At 44.5% G+C, this 20,638-nt stretch overlaps 1 protein-coding gene across 14 annotated transcripts in view; it reads right to left on the reverse strand.

The window, feature by feature from the left end:
* CALN1 (calneuron 1) overlaps positions 1 to 20,638 on the reverse strand; it is a 676,810-nt gene that overhangs the window by 538,840 nt on the left and 117,332 nt on the right. The window contains exon 1 of one of the 14 annotated variants that reach the window (XM_055292957.1): positions 15,814 to 15,832. The exons of the other annotated variants lie outside the window; for them this stretch is intronic. The gene's annotated coding sequence lies outside the window, so the exon portion shown is untranslated. Of the gene's footprint in view, positions 1 to 15,813; positions 15,833 to 20,638 lie in introns of those variants that run through there. 14 annotated transcript variants of the gene reach the window in all.

Here is a 20,638-nt window from a genome sequence, read left to right on the forward strand (position 1 = left end):
CACAGGCGCCATTTCCAGCTGAGTAAGATCCACATCCCCAAGGGATACTGTCAACATTTCTGGACATTGCTAAAAGCCACCTGCCCTAGACTACAAGAAGCATTCTGGTTTCAACAAGTCACTCCCAGGCTGGGCACAGTGGCTCACACCTGTAATCCCAGCACTTGGGAGGCTGAGGCCAGAGTATCACTTGAGGTCAGGAGTTCGAGACCAGCCTAGCCAACATGGTGAAACCCCGTCTCTACTAAAAATACAAAAATTAGCAGGGTGTGGTGGTGCGTATCTTAATTCCAGCTACTTGGGAGGCTGAGGCAGGAGAATCACTTGAATCTAGCAAGCAGAGGTTGCAGTGAGCCATTGCAATCCAGCCTGGACAACAGAGTGAGACTTCATTTCAGAAAAAAAAAAAAAAAGCAAGTCACTTCCCTGTAATATTTTGGATTTTGTTGTTCACCTCATGTTATACCTATAAGCCGTGTGCCCCAGGACAGACAGCACTGGGCCACTTTGCAGTTGAGGGGGCAGCAAATTGGGTTGCAGGTGAGCCATGTATACCAAGAGATCCTCATGCTAGTTTTTTTTTCTTTTGCAAATTTAAAATGTAACTTTGGAAAAGATGCCTCAGGTTTAGAAAATTCAGAAAGGACAAGTAAGTCAAAGAAAGAAGGACAATGGCATTATTTAAAAGGAAAACAAACGGTTATGACAAGTTGAAAGATTTGGGACAACTGGAAAAATAGTGACCATAAAGATCATGAATATTTTCCTATTGAAAAAAATATGGATAATTTTAAAATAGAAGAGAATAAGGGAACATTTGCCCTAATATAATTTTTTTTTTGAGATACAGTCTCATTCTGTTGCCCAGACTGGAGGGCAGTGGTGCAATCTCAGCTCACTGCAACCTCCACCTCCCGGGTTCAAATGATTCTCTTGCCTCAGCCTCCCAAGTAGCTGGGACTACAGGCATGCGCCACCACACCCGCTAATTTTTGTGTTTTTAGTAGAGACAGAGTTTCACCATGTTGGCCAGGCTGGTCTTGAACTCCTGACCTCAGGTGATCCACCCACGTCAGCCTCCCAAAGTGCTGGGATTACAGGCATGAGCCATGGCACCTGTCCAATCATAAACTTTAAAGTTACTAAAATTAAACCAGGGAGCACTGGAAAAAGAATGGATGGGAGAATGGAGAAGAAACAAAAGATTTAGAGGTCAACCCAGATGAGTATGGTAATTCGGTACATAACAAAAACGACATTTCTAAATCAGTGAATGGATTATTTAGTAAGCATTATTGGGAAAACTGAAAAACATTTGGAAAAAAATAACAATAAAGTTATATCCCTATATCCTACCATAGCCAAATTAATACTGGTTGTATTAAGAAAAAAAACTTCTTTGAGACAGAGTATCACTGTGTCACCCAGGGTGAAATGGAGTCATACAGTCTCAGCTCACTGCAGCCTATGGCTCCAGGGCTCAAGCAACAGCTCCCAACTCAGCCTCTGGAGTAGCTGGGACTACAAGTGCGCACCACCATGCCTGGCTCACTTTTTTGTATTTTTTGTAGAGATACGGTCTCACTGTGTTGCCCAGGCTGGTCTCAAACTCCTGCGCTCAAGCGATCCTCCCACCTTGGCCTCCTAAAGTGCTGGGGTTACATGCGTGAGGCACCATGCCCAGCCTGGATTAAAAAATTTGATGATGGGACTATACATTAGACTTCTGGCTAATAACTGGCAAGCTGAACTCGTTCATTTTCCCTTCTTTACCTCAACACTGCTAAAATAGGAATAAAGAACAGAGAGGCAAGGGAGATACTCCCCTGTAAACCACAAGGAAACAGAGGAAGGGAAGGGAGAGATTTCAAAGGAGATGTGGAAGGCACAAAGAAGAGGGACTGGTAACCACAGGGTGGACAAATTCTGTGCCTATTGTGGGTCTACACCAGGAATGAGCCAGACAACAGGCTTCAGACCCTGAGAGCCACAGGGGACACTGGGGAGTAGCTGATGGCACAGGAGGCCAGGATCAAGGGCAGACACCCCGTCCCTCACCCATGGAGTCAGCACATTGCCCCATGCCTGTGTTCCTGGAAGCCTGCAGGCCAGCCTTGGCAGCAATGAGTAAGAGGACACACTAGGCCCAGCACAGGGCTGGAGTGAGGTGTCGGTCGACTGAGGGCAAGGAGGGGGAGCCAGTCTGTGCACAGAATCAGGGGGCCCTCTGCCATCATCCCCCGCCCTGATGGCAGAATTCCAGCAGCTGAGCCTACGCCTAATTCCTGCTTTCCAGCACACCTTCCTAGGGCAGCAACGGACAGCCATTTTGTGTAAAGAGCCATTTAATACTATTTGATTTCTAAGCTGTGTGCAATACACTATGTTAACATATATACACATACTTTTTTTTTTTTTTTTTTTGAAAAGGAGTCTCATTCTGTCACCCAGGCTGGAGTGCAGTGACACAATTTTGGCTCACTGCAATCTCTGCCTCCCAAGTTCAAGTGATTCTCCTACCTCAGCCTCCCGAGTAGCTGGAAATACAGGTGCCCACCACCACACCTGGCTAATTTTTGTATTTTTAGTAGAGACAGGGTTTCACCATGGCTCGAACTCCTGACCTCCAGTGATCTGCCCGCCTTGGCTGCCCAAAGTGCTGGGATTACAGGTGTGAGCCACCGTGCCCAGCCATATTTTTTAATTTTTAAAAGAACGCAGAGGTAAGTATTTGTGTAATCTCAGGGATGGGGAAGAATTTTCTAAACATGATTCCAAAACTTAAATATTTAAAGAGAAATAATAAAACATTTTGTTAAAAACAAAACAAAACAAAAAACTCTAGGCTGGGCACAGTGGCTCACACCTGTAATCCCAGCACTTTGGGAGGCCAAGGCTAGAGGATCACTTGAGGCCAGATTTCAAGACCAGCCTGGGCAACACAGTGAGACCCATCTCTACAAAAAAAAAAAAAAAAAAAAAATTAATTAGCTGGACATGATGGCACACACCTGTGGTCCCAGCTACTTGGCAGGCTGAGGCAGCAGGATCACTTAAGCCCAGGGGTTCAAGGTAGCAGTGAGCTATGATCGCACCACTGCACCCCAGCCTCGGTGACAGAGTGAGACCTTGTAACTATAAAAATAATTTTTAATAATAAACACTAAGTTAAAAGTAATACTAAAGAAATAAAGGGATAAAGAGCAAACACAGATAAAAGAGCAAACACATGTAATAAAGGCTACTATTCTTTCCACTACAATTCTTTAAAAAACATTTTTTTAAAATCCTTGATTAATCAACAGACATAAAACATCAATGTTCAATTCACAAAAGGAAAAATCAAACAGCGAATAAGTATATGAAAACAAAACATATGCGCTCACTTATAATCTCAGAAATCCAAGCTAAAACACCAACACAAAACCATTTTAGCTGTCAAATTTGGAAAAACAGAGGCCAAGGCGGGAAGATCACTTGAGTCCGGGCGTTCAGGACCAGCCTGGAAAACACAGCAAGATCCTGTCTCTACAAAAATAAAAAAAATTAGCTGGTGTGGTGGTAGGTGCCTGTAGTCCCAGCTACTCAGGAGGCTGAGAAGGGAGGATTGCCTCAGCCCAGGAGTTCGAGGCTACAGTGAGCCATGACCACACCACTGTACTCCAGCCTGTGTGACACAGTGAGACCTTGTCTCTAAAAAAAAAAAAAAAATTCAAAAAACAATGCCAATAGCAGACATTGGTGAGGATGTATAGAAGTAAGTCCTCTTTTCATTGCTGTTGGAAATGAAAATAGGGAAAAGCTTGAAGAAAGGTCTCCAAATTGTGGACCTGATAATTCCTCTTCTAAGAATTTGTCTGGCCGGGCATGAATCATGCCTGTAATCCCAGCACTTTGGGAGGCTGAGGCAGGAGGATCACTTGAGGTCAAGAGTTCAAGACCAGCCTGACCAACATGGTGAAACCCCATCTCTACTAAAAAAAAATACAAAACTAGCCAGGCATGGTGGCAGGCACCTGTAATTCCAGCTCCTCAGGAGGCTGAGGCAGGAGAATCACTTGAACCCAGGAGATGGAGTTTGCAGTGAGCTGAGATTGCACCACTGCATTCCAGCCTGGGTGACAGATTATGCCTTTAAAAAAAAAAAAAAAGAAAGAAAAAAAAACAATTTGTCCTTAAAAAAACACTTACAGATGTGCAATATTTTTCAATAGTGAAATCAAAAACAACACGTGGCACACCCATTTGTGGACTATGATGAAGTCACTGAAAATGTTGAAGTGGGAGAATATGTAATATTAGGTTGGAGCAAAAGTAATTACGGTTTTTGCCATTGAAAGTAACGGCAAGAACCGCAATTACTTTTGCACCAACTTAATAACATAGAAACATTCACAGGATATTAAGTGAAAAAACAGTTCATTTAGGAATGGACGCTGCAACCCCTTCAGATAATAAAGAGGGGAATACAGAGTAAAGACACACAGCATCCACACAAATGCAGACTCTGGGACATTTTAGCCTGAAATTGTCATCAAGGATAACCTCTGGGGTCAGTGGGATTACAAGTAAATCTAATTTTCTTCTATTTGCTTATCTTTAAAAGTTTAACCACAAATCTTTTACTTATGCACTTAAAAGAATATTTTAGGCCGGGGGCAGTGGCTCATGCCTGAAACCCCAGCATTTTGGGAGGCCAAGGTGGGAGGATGGGAGGATTGCTTGAGTCCAGGAGTTCAAGACCAGCCTGTAACAGCATAGTGAGACTCTGTTTCTACAAAAAATTTAGAACTCAGCTGTGCATCGTGTCACATGCGTGTAGTCCCAGCTATTCTGGAGGCTTAGGCAGGAGGATCACTTGAGCTCAGGAGTTCAAGGCTGCAGTCAACTATGATGGCACCACTGCACTCCAGCCTGGGCGACACAGCAAGACTGCCTCTCAAAAGAAAAAGAAACAAATAAAGGAAAGGAAAGAAAAGGAAGAAGGAAGGAAAGGAGAGGAGGAGGGAAGAGAGAGAGAAAGAGAGAAAGAGAGAAAGAAAGAGAGAAAGAAAGAAAGAAAGAAAGAAAGAAAGAAAGAAAAAAAGAAAGAAAAAAAGAAAGAAAGAAAGAAAGAAAGAAAGAAAGAAAGAAAGAAAGAAAGAAAGAAAGAAAGGAAGGGAGGGAGGGAGGGAGAATGGGAGGGAGGGAGGAAGAGAGAGAGAAAGAAAGGGAAGGAGAAGGCAGGGAAGAAGGGAGCAGGGGAGGGAGGGAGGGATGGAGGGAGGGAGGGAGGGAGGGAGGAACGGAGGAAGAAAGAAAGAAGGAAGAAAAAGGAAGGAAGGAAGGAAGGAAGGAAGGAAGGAAGGAAGGAAGGAAGGAAGGAAGGAAGGGAGGGAGGGAGGGAGGGAGGGAGGGAGGGAAGGAAGGAAAGGAAGGAAAGGAAGGAAAGGAAAGGAAGGAAGGTGTTTCCAAATGAGAAAGCAAAAACGAGACAGCAGCAGTTTTCTCCTAGGGAAATCCCTGTTAGGTTGGTGAGTCTTACAAGCCATCATCCCACAGGATTTATTCCTAAACATTTCTACAATGAAGGATGAGAGGATCTAATGTTGCGTTTGGTACCACAGCTGTTCCCACAACTCTGTCTGCTCTGCCTGGCTGGCCCCACCAGAGAACTGATGACAGCCAGCATCTGGTAGGATGGGACGGCTGGGCTGCAAACACTGGAGACGGAACTGTGACCACAGGGCGAACTGGGCAGCTGCCATTCAGAGAAGAACCTGTGTGGCACCTGGACAGACCTGGCCTAGGAAGTCCCCCCCAGACTCAGAAAGGAGTGCTAGGCTGAGAGGAAAGAATGGGCTGAGGTTAGGGATTTGAGGAGAGCATTACTTCTAGTCTTTCTAAGAAAAAGGACTCAATGCCTCCCTCCATGAGACACCAGCATGATACCAGCCCAGAATTGGAGGCTCCAGCGCTGGTAAACACAGGGAATCCAAAGAACATCCTCGCAACAGATGAAAAAGTAAAGACACGCGTGAACTGGAAATACAGAAAAAAAGAATGTCAAACCACCCCACCCTTTAGGAAAAATATTTTACTCTGTGCAATAGATCAAATTCTACTTCCCAGTGATTTGCAAAACAGTATGGGACCTGAGTGCTATTTCTGATTGAGCTTCTATGGCTGCTCACAGGGACCCTTTTTCTCTGGTCTCACCTCCCTCTGTCAATAACCTGATCTGGAAATTTCACTCAAATTCATAATGGGCATCCCTATTTCCAAGGACCCTACAACAGTGAATTATTTGGTTTCAATGCAAATGATACTCAAGTCTTATACATCTGTTCAGATATTCTTAAAGGTTCCCATTAAGAAACACTTTGATTTTACGTTATCTTCTCTTCTGCTAATTCTATGAAGAATTCAAGGGACTGAAAGAAGTCACTCATTTAACACACTTTCATTCTTCTCCTACTACCAACCTCTCCAATAGTGTCTCAACTATTATCTCCCACTTACTCTGGAGCAAAAAATCACAGAGCAAGGGACAGAAGACCAGGATTCCTTGCAGGAAGAACCACCTTGCAAACAAATACAAGCTTATTCTTTCCACATTGGTGTCCAGGAGTTATGATAACAGAGGATCAAATGCACAGCTAGCTCTCCACAGTATAGTTAGTCCTCCAATTAAACTTCATTTTTCTTTTTTTTTGTTGTTTTTGTTTTTATTATTATACTTTAGGTTTTAGGGTACATGTGCACAATGTGCAGGTTTGTTACATATGTATCCACGTGCCCTGTTGGTTTGCTGCACCCATTAACTCGTCATTTAGCATTAGGTATATCTCCTAATGCTGTCCCTCCCCCCTCCCCCCAGCCCACAACAGTCCCCGGAGTGTGATGTTTCCCTTCCTGTGTCCATGAGTTCTCATTGTTCAATTCCAACCTATGAGTGAGAACATGCGGTGTTTGGTTTTTTGTCCTTGCGATAGTTTACTGAGAATGATGTTTTCCAGTTTCATCCATGTCCCTACAAAGGACATGAACTCATCATTTTTTATGGCTGCATAGTATTCCATGGTGTATATGTGCCACATTTTCTTAATCCAGTCTATCGTTGTTGGACATTTGAGTTGGTTCCAAGTCTTTGCTATTGTGAATAGTGCTGCAACAAACATATGTGTGCATGTGTCTTTATAGCAGACATGAACAGACACTTCTCAAAAGAAGACATTTATGCAGCCAAAAAGCACATGAAAAAATGCTCATCATCACCGGCCATCAGAGAAATGCAAATCAAAACCACAATGAGACACCATCTCACAGCAGTTAGAATGGCGATCATTAAAAAGTCAGGAAACAACAGGTGCTGGAGAGGATGTGGAGAAATAAGAACACTTTTACACTGTTGGTGGGACTGTAAACTAGTTCAACCATTGTGGAAGTCAGTGTGGCGATTCCTCAGGGATCTAGAACTAGAAATACCATTTGACCCAGCCATCCCATTACTGGGTATATACCCAAAGGACTATAAATCATGCTGCTATCAACTTCATTTTTCTTTTGAGACAGTGTCTTGCTCCATTACCCAGGCTGGAGTGCAGTGGTGTGATCATAGCTCACTGCAGCCTCGAACTCCTGTGTTCAAGCAATCCTCCTGCCTCAGTCTCCTGAGTAGCTAGAACTACAGGCATGCACCACCATGTGTAGCTAATTTTTTTTTTTTCTATACAGACAGGGTCTCGCCATGCTGCCCAGACTAGTCTCAAACTCTTGAACTCAAGCGATCCTCCCACCTCGGCCTCTGGAGTAGCTGGGATTTCACGCATGTGTCAGAATGGCTATTATTAAAAAGTCAAAAGAAAAAAAAAAGATGCTGGCAAGGATGTGGAGAAAAAGAATGTTTATACACTGTTAGTCTATTAATGCGAATGCAAATGAGCACAACCTCTATGGAAAACAATATGAAGATTTCTCAAAGAACTGAAAAGAGAACTACATTTGATCCAACAATCCCACTACTGGGTATCTACCCAAAGGAAAAGAAATCATTTTATCAAAAAGAGATCTGCACCCATATGTTTATCCAAGCACTATTCACAACAGGAAAGATAAAGAATCAACTTAAGTGTCCATCAATCGAGGACTGGATAAAGAAAATGTGGTATAGACATATATATTCTATATTATTTCATTTTCACACTGCTGATAAACACATACCCAAGACTGGACAATTTACAAAAGAAAGAGATTCCACAGACTCACAGTTCCACATGGCTGAGGAGGCCTCACAATCATGGCTGAGGGCAAGGAGGAGCAAGTCACATCTTACGTGAACGTTGGCAGGCAAAGACAGAGCTTGTGCAGGGAAACTCCCTCTTTTAAAACCAAGAGATCTCGTGAGACTTATTCTTTATCATGAGAACAGCATGGAAAAGATTCAATTACCCCCATGATTCAATTACCTCCCACTGGGTCCCTCCCACAACACGTGGGGATTCAAGATGAGATTTGGGTGGGGACACAGCCAAACCATATCATATACACATACACACAATGGAATACTACTTAGCCGTGAAAAAGAATGCAGCAGCACCATAGATGGAACAGGAGGCTGTTATCTTTAAGTGAAATAAGTCAGAATACTATTTGGTTTCCAAGCTATGCGCAATATACTATGTTAACAAATACATACACTTTTTAATTTTTAAAAGAACACAGAGGTAAATCTGTGGTGAGGCGGGGGTGAGGTGTCCACTGAAGGCAAGCAGGGTGGGCCTTGGGAGCTAAATAATGTGTACACACGGACATAGAGAGTGGGAACATAGACACTGGAGACTCAGAAAGGTAGGAGGGTGGGAGGGGATGAGAGATGAGAAATTACTTAATGGATACAATGTACACTATTTGGGCGATGGTTACACTGACAGCCCAGACTTCACCACTAGACACAGCCTGGCCAACATGGTGAAACCCAGACTCTACTAAAAATACAAAAACAAATTAGCCGGGGCGTGAGACAGGAGAATCACTTGAACCCAGGAGGCAGAGGTTGCAGTGAGCTGAGATCGCACCATTGCACTCCAGCCTGGACGACAGATGGAGATGACACAGCGAGACTCCATTTCATAAAAAAACAAAGAGCAGACTGTGGTCCTCTAAAAATCAGGCTGTAATACCAGGCAAGCAAGCAGAGAGGGAGGGCCAAGATCAAGCCAAGCTGCTGACCAGGGCAGCGAGCAGGGGCTAGGACCCCAGCCTACGACCTTGCAAAACGGTAGAGCAATCCAGTACCATTCAGGCAAGGATAAGTCGCAGGAAATCCAGTCCAGTGAGTCGAGCCTGAAGTTCGGGAGGACTCAGGGAGCTCTATCTGTTCCCCAGGTGCACATGCTCCAGGAGTGGCTCTTATTGGGGAAGCAAGAATGAGGTAACAAGTTTCAGGATGGAAGCAGAAAAGAGCCACAGTCCTGGAACCTCGGACGACATAAGCAGAGAAGTACTCTGCAGACACTTGTACAAGTTGAGCAATTAGAATTACAGAGGCAGCTGGAAGTGGTGGCTCACGCCTGTAATCCCAACACTTTGGGAGGCCGAGGCGGCCGGATCAATTGAGGTCAGGAGTTCAAGACCAGCCTGGCCAACACGGCAAAACCCCATCTCTACTAAAAATACAAAAATTACCCAAGCGTGGTGGCATGCACCTATAATTCCAGCTACTCGGGAGCCTGAGGCAGGAGAATTGCTTGAGACAGGGAGGCGGAGGTTGCAGTGAGCTGAGATCACACCACTGCACTCTAGCCTGGGCAACAGAGCGAGATTCCATCTCAAAAAAAAAAAAAAAAAAACCACAGAGGCAGCCTAACCTAGCAGGTTAAGAGCATGGCTTTTAAAGTCATGAGTCCAACCTCACTAGTCCATAGCTGTGTGACTTTCAGCCAGGTATTTAACTTCTCTGGGTTTAGGTGCCCTCATCCATAAAAATGTTATTGAAAGGATTAAATGAGTTAACCTATGCCAAGTACTTAGAAAGCAGTACTTATATAACCATAAGCTGTAATTATGCTGCCTCAATCTTTATGCTCACTTTCAGGTGCCCCCTAAGACTTCACCTATTCAATTTAAACACTTGATCTTCTAGAACATAATGCACACACTCTGAAAAAGCACTGTCTAATTTGAGTCCTTGAGTTTCACATTTATTGTCTTCATCTCAAGGTAGCTCACAAAGGGCCAGGCAGGAAACCGTCCCTTTCAACACTGACATGCTGAGACAGGTGACTTGGGTTGAGAAAGAAGGAAAAAAGGATCCAACGAAATACAACTTATTAGTCATCATGCGCTGAGCACATCACGGCTGGGTGATAAATGCCAAGAGCATCAATTATGAACTATTCTCACAACAAGCTGAACATATTCACCACAACACCAAGAAATCTATAGGTTACAAGTGTTCTCTACGGGTTTCAACGACAGGAGACAATACTTTGGGCGAAAATCGTAAATGTAATTGTTTTGCGTGAAGTGGGGCAGCCTACATCAGCGTCCCACCTGGAAACAAGCTGTTGAACATCTGTCAAGGTGTCAACTCCAACTGCAGAAGCAAAGAATTTCATTAAGCTTCTGTGTAGTTAACTAAAGTTGGTGAGGTGCCTGGAGGGAGGGGACGGAAAATCACAGGTATAATTAACTGTGACATCACTGGAGTCACAGGTGCCTTTAACGTGACTATGCCCGCAGTCTTTCTGGATAGCTCTGTCTCCTGATTCTCCCGTACCAAGAACAGCACAAAGTGTCATCTCTCTTGACATCTTCCTGCCACGTCTGTCCTCCTGAGCAGACCTCCTGTTCTAGCGGTCTGTGACTCTAAGCAAATCACCCTGGGTCCCAGCTTCCTCCACCACAAAACACAGTGGTTTAGACCAGCTGTCCCCAACATTTTTGGCACCGAGGACCAGTTTCGTGGAAGACAATTTTTCCCATGGACCGGGGGCAGGAGGGATGGTTTGGGGATGATTCAAGCACATTCCATTTATCGTGTACTTTATTTCTATTATTATTAGATTGTAATATATAATGAAATAATTCTACAACTCACATGATTCTACTCATGTGGAATCAATGGGAGCCCTGAGCTTATTTTTCTGCAAGTAGATGGTCCCATCTGGGGGTGATGGGAGGCAGTGACAGATCATCAGGCATTAGACTCTCATAAGGAGCACGCAACCTAGATCCCTCACATGCACAGTTCACAATAGGGTTCCTATGAGAATCTAATGCTGCCACTGATCTGACAGGAGGCGGAGCTCAGGTGGTAATGTGAGCAATGGGATGCAGCTGTAAATACAGAAGCAGCATCGCTCCCTTGCCCACCTCTCACCTCCTGCTGTGTAGCCTGGTTCCTAACAGGCCATGGGCCAGTCAGTACCCATCCATGGCCAAGGGGTTGGGGATCCCTTGTTTAGACTAGATAATTCCTAAGTTCCTTTCCATTTCCCCAAGCCTCCAATTCTGACTCTATAAATTCTGACCAGGAGTGAAATAAGCCAGGCACAGAAAGACAAACTTTGCATGTTCCCACCTATTTGTGGGAACTAAAAATTAAAACAATTGAACTCATGGAGATAGAGAGTAGAAGGATGGTTTAAAGAGGCTGGGAAGGGTAGTGGGGGAATGTGGGGGATGTGGGGATGGTTAATGGGTACAAAAAATTAGAAAGAATGAATAAGACCCTAGTACTTGCTAGCACAACAGGGTAACTATAGTCAAAAATAATTTAATTTTAAATTTAAAAATAACTAAAAGTATAATTGGATTGTTCATAACACAAAGGATAAATGTTTGAGGGGATGGATACCCCACTTACCGTGACATCATTATTACGCATTGCATGCCTGTATCAAAATATCTCATGTACCCTATAAATATGTACCCACAAAAATCAAAAAATTTTTTAAATAAATAAATAACCTGGTGGAGTGGGAACAGAAAAAGGAGAGGAGATGGGAAGGGAGGAGAGGGGAGCAGAGGGGAGGGGAGGGGAGGGGAGGGGAGGGGAGGGGAGGGGAGGGGAGGGGAGGGGAGGGGAGGGGAGGGGAAGGCAGGCAAAAAAAAATTTGTAATTCAAACCACAAAAAAAAAAAAAAAAAAAAATTCCTGACCAGGGACAGGAGAATGTGCTAAATCTTGAAGGATAAATAAGTTTCATCCTGACAACTGGTTCTGAGAGGGACCCTGTAGAGAGGACTTGGAGTGTGCTGTGAGCCTTTGCAGTGAGTCTGTCTTGTTCTGAGGGGTGGGAAAGGCAGGAACCCAGTCCTTTGTTCTCTTAACCCTGCTCTGGATGAACCCACGCTACCAAGCATCTCATGAGAAGGCAGTGATTCTGGAAGCCCTTCATGTAAAGCTAAGGATGTCAGGAAAATGCTTCTCTTAACTAGCATCTTGGTAGGGTCCACCCTATAGTAGTGGTGGCTGCAGCTTGTTAGAAATGCCTGCTCCACGGGCGATTGCCTGAGACCAGCCTGGCCAACATGGTGAAATTCCGCCTCTACTAAAAATATTTTAAAAATCAGCCGGGCATGGTGGCACGCGCCTGTAATCCCAGCTACTCAGGAGGCCAAGGCAGGGGAATAGCTTGAACCTGGGAGGCAGAGGTTGCAGTGAGCTGAGATCACACCACTGCACTCCAGCCTGGGAGACAGAGCGAGACTCCATCTCAAAAAAAAAAGAAAAGAAAACAAAAGAAAAAGAAAAAGAAAGAAAGAAAAGAGGGGCCGGGTGCGGTGGCTCACACCTGTAATCCCAGCACTTTGGGAGGCCGGGGCGGGCAGATCACGAGGTCAGGAGATCAAGACCATCCTGGCTAACATGGTGAAACCCCGTCTATACTAAAAACACAAAAAAAATTAGCCAGGCGAGTGGCAGGCGACTGTAGTCCCAGCTACTCGGGAGACTGAGGCAGGAGAATGGCGTGAACCTGGGAGGCGGAGCTTGCAGTGAGCCGAGATTGCGCCACTGCACTCCAGCCTGGGTGACAGAGCCAGACTCCATCAAAAAAAGAAGAAAGAAAGAAAGAAAGGGAGAGAGAGAGAGAGAGAGGAAGAAAGAGAGAGAGAGAGAGAGAGAGAGGGAGGGAGGAAGAAAGAAAGAAAGAAAGAAAGAAAGAAAGAAAGAAAGAAAGAAAGAAAGAAAGAAAGAAAGAAAGAAAGAAAGAGAAAGAAAGAAAGAAAGGAAGAAAGACAGAAAAGAGATGCCTTCCCCAAACTCAACAATCATAATTTGCAGTTTAGGCTGAGCACGATGGCTCATGCCTGTAATCCCAGCACTTTGGGAGGCTGAGGTGGGCGGACTGCTTGAGTCCAAGACTTTGAGATCAGCCTGGGAAATATAGCGAAACCCCATCTCTACAAAAACACAAAAATTAGCCAGGTGCCATGGCACACGTCTATAGTCCCAGTTACTCGGGAGGCTGAGGCAGGAAGATCACTTAAGCCCAAGAGGTTGAGGCTGTGCCATTGCACTCCAGCCTGGGTAACAGAGTGAGACTCTGGGTTTTTTTTATTGTTGTTTTTTTAAATTCAGTTCAACAAGATCCCCTGGTTGGCACATCCCTTGGAGAAATGGTGTCCAAGGGCCCTGGTTCACAAAGTTGGCTGTACAGTGTGCAATCACCACCGCCTCCCAGGCCCCAGGAGACTCCTGGGATGTGATTAGAGCATTGGAACTTGTTTAAGCCTCCCCAGAGAATTTTAATGTGCAGCAAAGTTTGAGAACCACTGAATTAAAATCTCTGCTTCAGATTCTAGCACTCAAATCCAAGGTCTGGAGGGATTTCACCTCCTCCAGAAAGGTCTGTTTCCTGAAGAAGCATCACTGATAACCATCCTTTTCCAAGACCACTGCAGGGTGTCATCCCATCTCTGGAGTTATCATTTATGATGGGGTCACTGTCCCAATCATACCTGCCTCTTGCATTTACTTTCCCTCCTAATATTATTCCCCAGTAACCTCCAAAATCTTTCCCTAGCAGTGGAAAGCTCATTTTCAGCTCCAGCTCTCTCTCTTTTTCCCTCCTTTTTAATGATGTGAATTTTTTTTTTTTTAAGACAGAGTCTCACTCTGTTGCCTAGGCTGGAGTGCAATGGGACAATCACAGCTAACTGCAACCTCTGCCTCCCAGGTTCAAGTGATTCTCCTGCCTCAGCCTCCCGAGTAGCTGGAACTACAGATGCGTACCACCATGTTCAGCTAACTTTTGTATTTTTTTGGTAGAGACAGGGTTTAACCATGTTGGCCAGGCTGGTCTCAAACTCCTGACCTCAAGTGATCCACCCACCCCCAAAGAGCTGGGATTATAGGCATGAGCCACTGCTCCCAGTCTCAATGATGTGATTTTTCCCCGTTGCCTGCTACCCTCTGAGGGTTCCAGGGAGTTCTGTGCTGGGTTTTTGGAAGCTCAACAGAAGCATTTATCCCTTTGGGTGTCGAGAATTAGAGAATTTCAGTGTTTATTTAAAGATTGCTGGGTGCAGTGGCTCCTACCTGTAATCCCAGCACTTTGAGAGGCCAAGGCAGGAGGACTGCTTAAGGGCAAGAGTTCAAGACCAGCCTGGGCAACATGGTGAAACCCCGTCTCTACAAAAAATTTTAAAAAGTAACTGTGCTTGGTGGCTAACTTTGGTCCCAGCTACTCAGGAAGCTGAGGTGGGAGGATCGTTTGAGCCCAGGAAGTTGAGGCTGCAGAGAGCCATGATTGTGAGACTGCACTCCAGTCTGGGTGACAGAGACTCTGTCTCTGAATAAATAAATGAAAATAATGCTTCCTGGGTGCAGTGGCTCATGCCTGTAATCCCAGCACTTTGGGAGGCCGAGGTGGGTGGATCACCTGAGGTCAAGAGTTTGAGACCAGCCTGGCCAACATAGGGAAACCCTGTCTCTACTAAAAATACAAAACTGAGCCGGGCGTGGTGGTGAGCACCAATAATCCCAGCTTGGGAGGCTGAGGCACAAGAATCACTTGAACCCGGGAGGCAGAGAGCCAAGATTACACCATTGCACTCCAGCCTGGGCAACAAGAGTGAAATTCTGTCTCAAAAATAAATAAATAAAACAAGAGTGAAACTCTGTCTCAAAAATAAATAAAATAAAATAAAAATAATGCAGGAACCAAGTCAGTTAGTTGCCTAGGTAACTAACTTGAGGCTTGGGTCTTGGCAGGAAAAGCAAACTACCCATCTCAGCTGAGGGCAGATGATCTATTGGTGACCTGCTCCCACCAAGTGACTCATGAAGGGAACGGATTGATGGCAACCCACAAAACAGGCTTGAAAATGCAATAACCTCGCAGAGCCCTCTCTGCCGCTTGACATCTGCGCAAAAAATGTGATTTAACTGTTTTTTTGGTGGGCTTTTGTAGAAGACAGGGTCTTGTTCTGTCACCCAGGCTGGAATGCAGTGGCACAATCTCGGCTCACTGCAACCTTTACCACTGCAACCTCCGCCTCCGGGTTCAAGCAATTCTCCTGCCTCAGCCTCCTGAGTGACCGGGATTACTGGCGCCCGCCACCACGCCTGGCTAAACTTCTGTATTTTTTAGTAGAGACATGGTTTCGCCATGTTGGCCAGGCTGGTCTCGAACTCCTGGCCTCACGTGGTCCGCCTGCCTGGGCCTCCCAAAGTGCTGGGATTACAGGTGTGAGCCATCGTGCCTGGCCTTGATTTAACTATTGAAAGTGGTTTCACAAACTCAGATCCTGATCCACCTTGCATAAAGGTTGCTTGTCTTGGATAGGCAGAGAGGATGAAGGCTTTATCTAGTGGGTTACATACCTCTGGGTTTCCAAGTACTAAACTGTGACCCTGTGCAACACCTTTGTGACCTGGCTACATCTCTGTTTCTTCATCTGTAGAATGGGAGAAATAAAGCAGATGACACCTACTAAGCATTAAGCTAGTTTGCCTGCTGAGATGGAATATGTGTTTATGTGTATGCATATAAAATGAATCATCAACCACAGATCAGATTAAAAAGCAGAGCAACTGGTTTTCCGAACCAGCAGTAGGAATGCTGGAGGCTGAGACGCCACATCAGTGTTCAGTACAGATGTTTGAGGTTTTCTTACCAGGCTATAAAAATGTTTACACAGTAATTAGGCCTGTTATCAGTACACAAACAGATTACACTTTGCAGAATGAATGAACGGCTCAAAAACCCTCTCGGTTTTCATGAGGTTCGGAGCATTTTCCTGATTCTTGGGTTTACGAAAATAAATTCGGTTTCCAATAACACGGAGCCACGGCTGAGTGTAGAGGAAAGGGCTCTGGGGTGTGAAATGAACTCTGTTTGACAGCGCACATGTCACTCAGTCTCTCTGACTGAGTCTCCCCATCTGTCAAATGAGCTAACCAAGGTTCCTCTCCTCCTTTAAATTGTATGGTTCTATTACTTTGCAGTCAATGTCTTCTAAACACATATTCATTCTTTTCACCACAAAAAGATATGTTTAATTAATGATTTTTAAGGCAGTAATTCTGCTGAATCACATAATGAGACTCCAATCCAACACTATTCAGTCATATTGGGACTGAATTTGTGGCAGTTAATTCCTGACACTGAAGCCCCCAAGCCCAGTCTGTAGGATGAGACCACAAGGTCGACTTGGGCTTTATGTGAACATCCAGCTCTTCCAGAACACATCAATGGTTCTGAGTAACACTTGATTGAGGCTGGGTGCAATGGGTCACGCCTGTAATCCCAGCACTTTGGGAAGCTGAGGCGGGAGAATCACTTGAGGTCAGGAGTTTGACACCAGCCTGGCCGGTATGGTGAAACCCGTCTATACTAAAAATACGAAAATTAGGTGTGGTGACACGTGCCTTTAGTCCCAGCTACTCAGGAGGCTGAGGCAGGGGAATTGCTTGAATCCAGCAGGCGAAGGTTGCAGTGAGCTGAGATCATGGTACTGCACTCCAGCCTGGGCAACAGAGCAAGACTCTGTCTCATAAATAAATAAATAAATAAATAAATAAATAAATAAATAAAAATAAATAAACACTTCATTGAATTTTTTCTTTTCCTGTTTTCAAAGAATAATACTTAGTTGTAACAAATATGACACCAAAATAATTAGCCAAACTGCCGAATTTGCACTTCTAAATTTTCCCATTGCCTAACTTTTGATAATGAAAAAGTGCAAGCGATTTGTAATCGTGATACAAACTTTTGGGATCCAATACAAAAGCAATAATGCTTAAATGTTCAGAAATAAGCTTTTAATGATTTAATTCCTGCATTCTTCATAAGTATAAATTATGCTTTCAGTAACACTCTGAATACTAAAAAGGCAAGGTTCAGTTCTTCCTAGTTATGTGTTCAAATTTCCTAGTAATTTGTTTCAAAGGGGAAAAGAAGGGTCATCTTGGTTTCAACCTCTATGAGAAGGAACTTGGAGAGTAATTTAGAAGCAAGGTAACTTCTTACAGCAATACCCCAAATTCAACAAAATTTAGATGTATGTATTTGAAATGCATAGAAAAAAATCTAACAATATATGTACTTGAGATGTTAATGGTATTGAGAATGAGAGTGAAGAAAGGTGCCTTCCATGTTCTATGTAACATTTCTGTATAGCTTTTAATTTCTTTTTTAAAAAGATTGTTTACTTTCACCGCTAAAAAATGTCTTAAGCACAAAACAGAGCCACTCATTGGGCACCTTGTCAAAACATGTAATATAGTTTGGCTGTGTCCCCACCCAAATCTTACCTTGAATTGCAATAATCCCCCCCCCCCCCCCCCCCCCCCGCGTGTCAAGGGTGGGGCCAGGTGGAGATAATTGAATCATGGGGGCGGTTTCCCCCATACTGTTCTCATGATAGTGAATAAGTCTCATGAGATTTCATGGTTTTATAAATGGGAGCTCCCCTACACCAGCTCTTTCCTGCCATCATGGAAGACATCCTCTTGCTCTTCCTTCATCTTCTGCCATGATTGTGAGGCCTCCCAGGCATGTGGTACTACTGTGAGTGCATTAAACCTCTTTCCTTTTAAATTACCCAGTCTCAGGTATGTCTTTATTAGCAGTGTGAAAACAGACTAATACAATGAGCATTCTATGTTTTGTCCCAACCAGGACCGTGGGTTTTTGAGATGAAAACTCCCAAAATAAGATGGTAGGGGGAAGTGTTTAGTACATATAGTCTCCCAACATTCTGTTCAAGGCATTGGTGATCATCGGTGTCTACATTTCATTTATTTACTTTTGTTGAGACAGAGTCTCACTCTGTCGCCCAGGCTGGAGTGCAGTGGCACAATCTCAGCTCACTGCAACCTCTGCCTCCTGGGTTCAAGCAATTCTCCTGCCTCGGCCTCCCAAGGAGCTGGTTTTACAGGCACCTACCACCATGCCCAGCTAGTTTTTTATATTTTTAGTAGAGACGGGGTTTCGCCAGGTTGGCCAGGCTGGTCTTGAACTCCTGACCTCAGCTGATCCAACCATCTCGGCCTCCCAAAGTGCTGGGATCACAGGTGTGAGCCAACGTGCCCAGCCTGGTGTCTACATTTTAAAACACACATTTTTCCTATTATAAATGTGTGCTCATTTGCAAAACCATAAAATCATTCATAACGCCAACAACTTTGGACAAGCGTTGTTAACATTTTTTATCCATTTATTTCCATTGTTCTTCTGTACCACGTTTTTAAACAAAAACTGAAATCATACTATGATTGCAGTTTTATTTGTATCCACACTTAACTGGTACATTAGAAATCACCAAATTAAGGTCACCAAAGCATTTTCTCTCCATCTGTTACTCTTAAACACTACATTTTATTTTACACTCTGATGGATACTCACTTTATAGTACCACGGTAGTGCAAGCAGAATGGACAGCTGGAGACAGGATGATCTTTGGAAAATACAGACTAAGTCATATCATTCACCTGTTTAAAACCCCTCAGTGGCTTCTACTGAACTCAGTATCAAACCCAAACTCCACAGGGTGACCCCATATGAGCTAGCAAGCTAGCCCCCATCTCTCTGAACTCGTCTCCTGCCACACCAGTCTCCTTCCTTCTCCTCTGATGAGCCCAGTTAACTCCTGCTTTGAGACTTCTGCACTGGCTGTTCCCACACCCTGGAAGTTCTTCCGCAGATATTTCCCCACCTTATCCCTTCGTGTCATTCTGGTGTCAGCCTAAATAAGGCTCATCAGTGAGACCTTTCTTGGTTGGGTGCAGTGGCTCACGCCTGTAATCCCAGCACTTTGGGAGACCGATGCAGATGGATCACTTGAGGTCAGGAGTTTGAGACCAGCCTGGCCAACATGGTGAGACCCCGTCTCTACTAAAAATACACAAATCAGCTGGGCGTGGTGCCACGCACCTGTAATTCCAGCTCTTCAGGAGACTGAGGCAGGAGAATCTCTCGAACCCGGGAGGCAGAGCTTACAGTGAGCCGAGATCGCGCTACTGCACTCCAGCCTGGGCGACAGAGCGAGACTCCGTCTCAAAAAATAAATAAATATAAATAAGTAAATAAAAATAAAAAAATACAAAAATTAGGTTGGGCACAGTGGCTTATGCCTATAATCCCAGCACTTTGGGAGGCTGAGGCAGGCGGATAACCTGAGGTCAGGAGTTCAAGACCATCCTGGCCCAACATGGTGATACCCGTCTCTACTAAAAATACAAAATTTATCTGGGTGTGGTGGCGGGCGCCTGTAATCCCAGCTACTCAGGATGCTGAGGCAGGAGAATTGCTTGAACCTGGCAGGCAGAGGTTGCAGTGAGTTGAGATCACGCCACTGCACTCCAGCCTGGGTGACACAGTGAGACTCCATCTCAAAAAATAATAATACAAAAATTAGCTGGGCGTGGTGGTACATGCCTGTAATCCTAGCTGCCCAGGAGGCTGCAGCAGAAGAATCACTTGAATCCGGGAGGCAGAGGCTGCAGGGAGCCAAGATCGCACCACTGCACTCCAGCCTGGGCAACAGAGCAAGACTGTCTCAAAAAAAAAAAAAAAAAGAGAGAGACCTTTGTTGGCCATCCAATCTGAAGTAGCCCTTGCATCTGTCTCAATTATATCCTCCAATTTTATTTCTGTATTTTTTATTGTGTCTTACACCACTAGACTATAAGGGTACCATCTCTGTCTGACGAATTCATCATTTTCCCCAGTACCTGAACCAGAGATGCTCAATATATTCTGGGTGGATGAATGAAAGCATTTTCAAAGAATCTAGATTTGTGGTGCATGAGATAAAGTAACCTACTTAAATAGGTCTTATTCACAGCAGCACAGTCCCTTAATGAGGCTTTTTAAAATAGATTGTCACCCTCTCTGATAGCCTGGTCATGGAGAGCTGCCCACAGCCCTGCCAGTGGGAAAGCCAACTAGTTATTTAGTCTTGCTCGGACTTCAATTTTGCTTCTCCACCATTACCTAAACCAGAAACCCAATGGTGACACCTTCCCTTTCTCCCACTTCCCCACCAATTAATAATCCTGCCAATTTTCCCTCCTATGGAAGACAAGCTCAACATCGCTGTCACTGACTTTTAGCAGAATCATTCCAGTTTCCTTTCAGAAAACAATCTCTCCTGGCCAGGCACGGTGGCTCATACCTGTAATCCCAGCACTTTGGGAGGCC

The sequence above is a fragment of the Symphalangus syndactylus genome, chromosome 9 (assembly GCF_028878055.3).
Source record: "Symphalangus syndactylus isolate Jambi chromosome 9, NHGRI_mSymSyn1-v2.1_pri, whole genome shotgun sequence".
NCBI lineage: Eukaryota > Metazoa > Chordata > Mammalia > Primates > Hylobatidae > Symphalangus > Symphalangus syndactylus.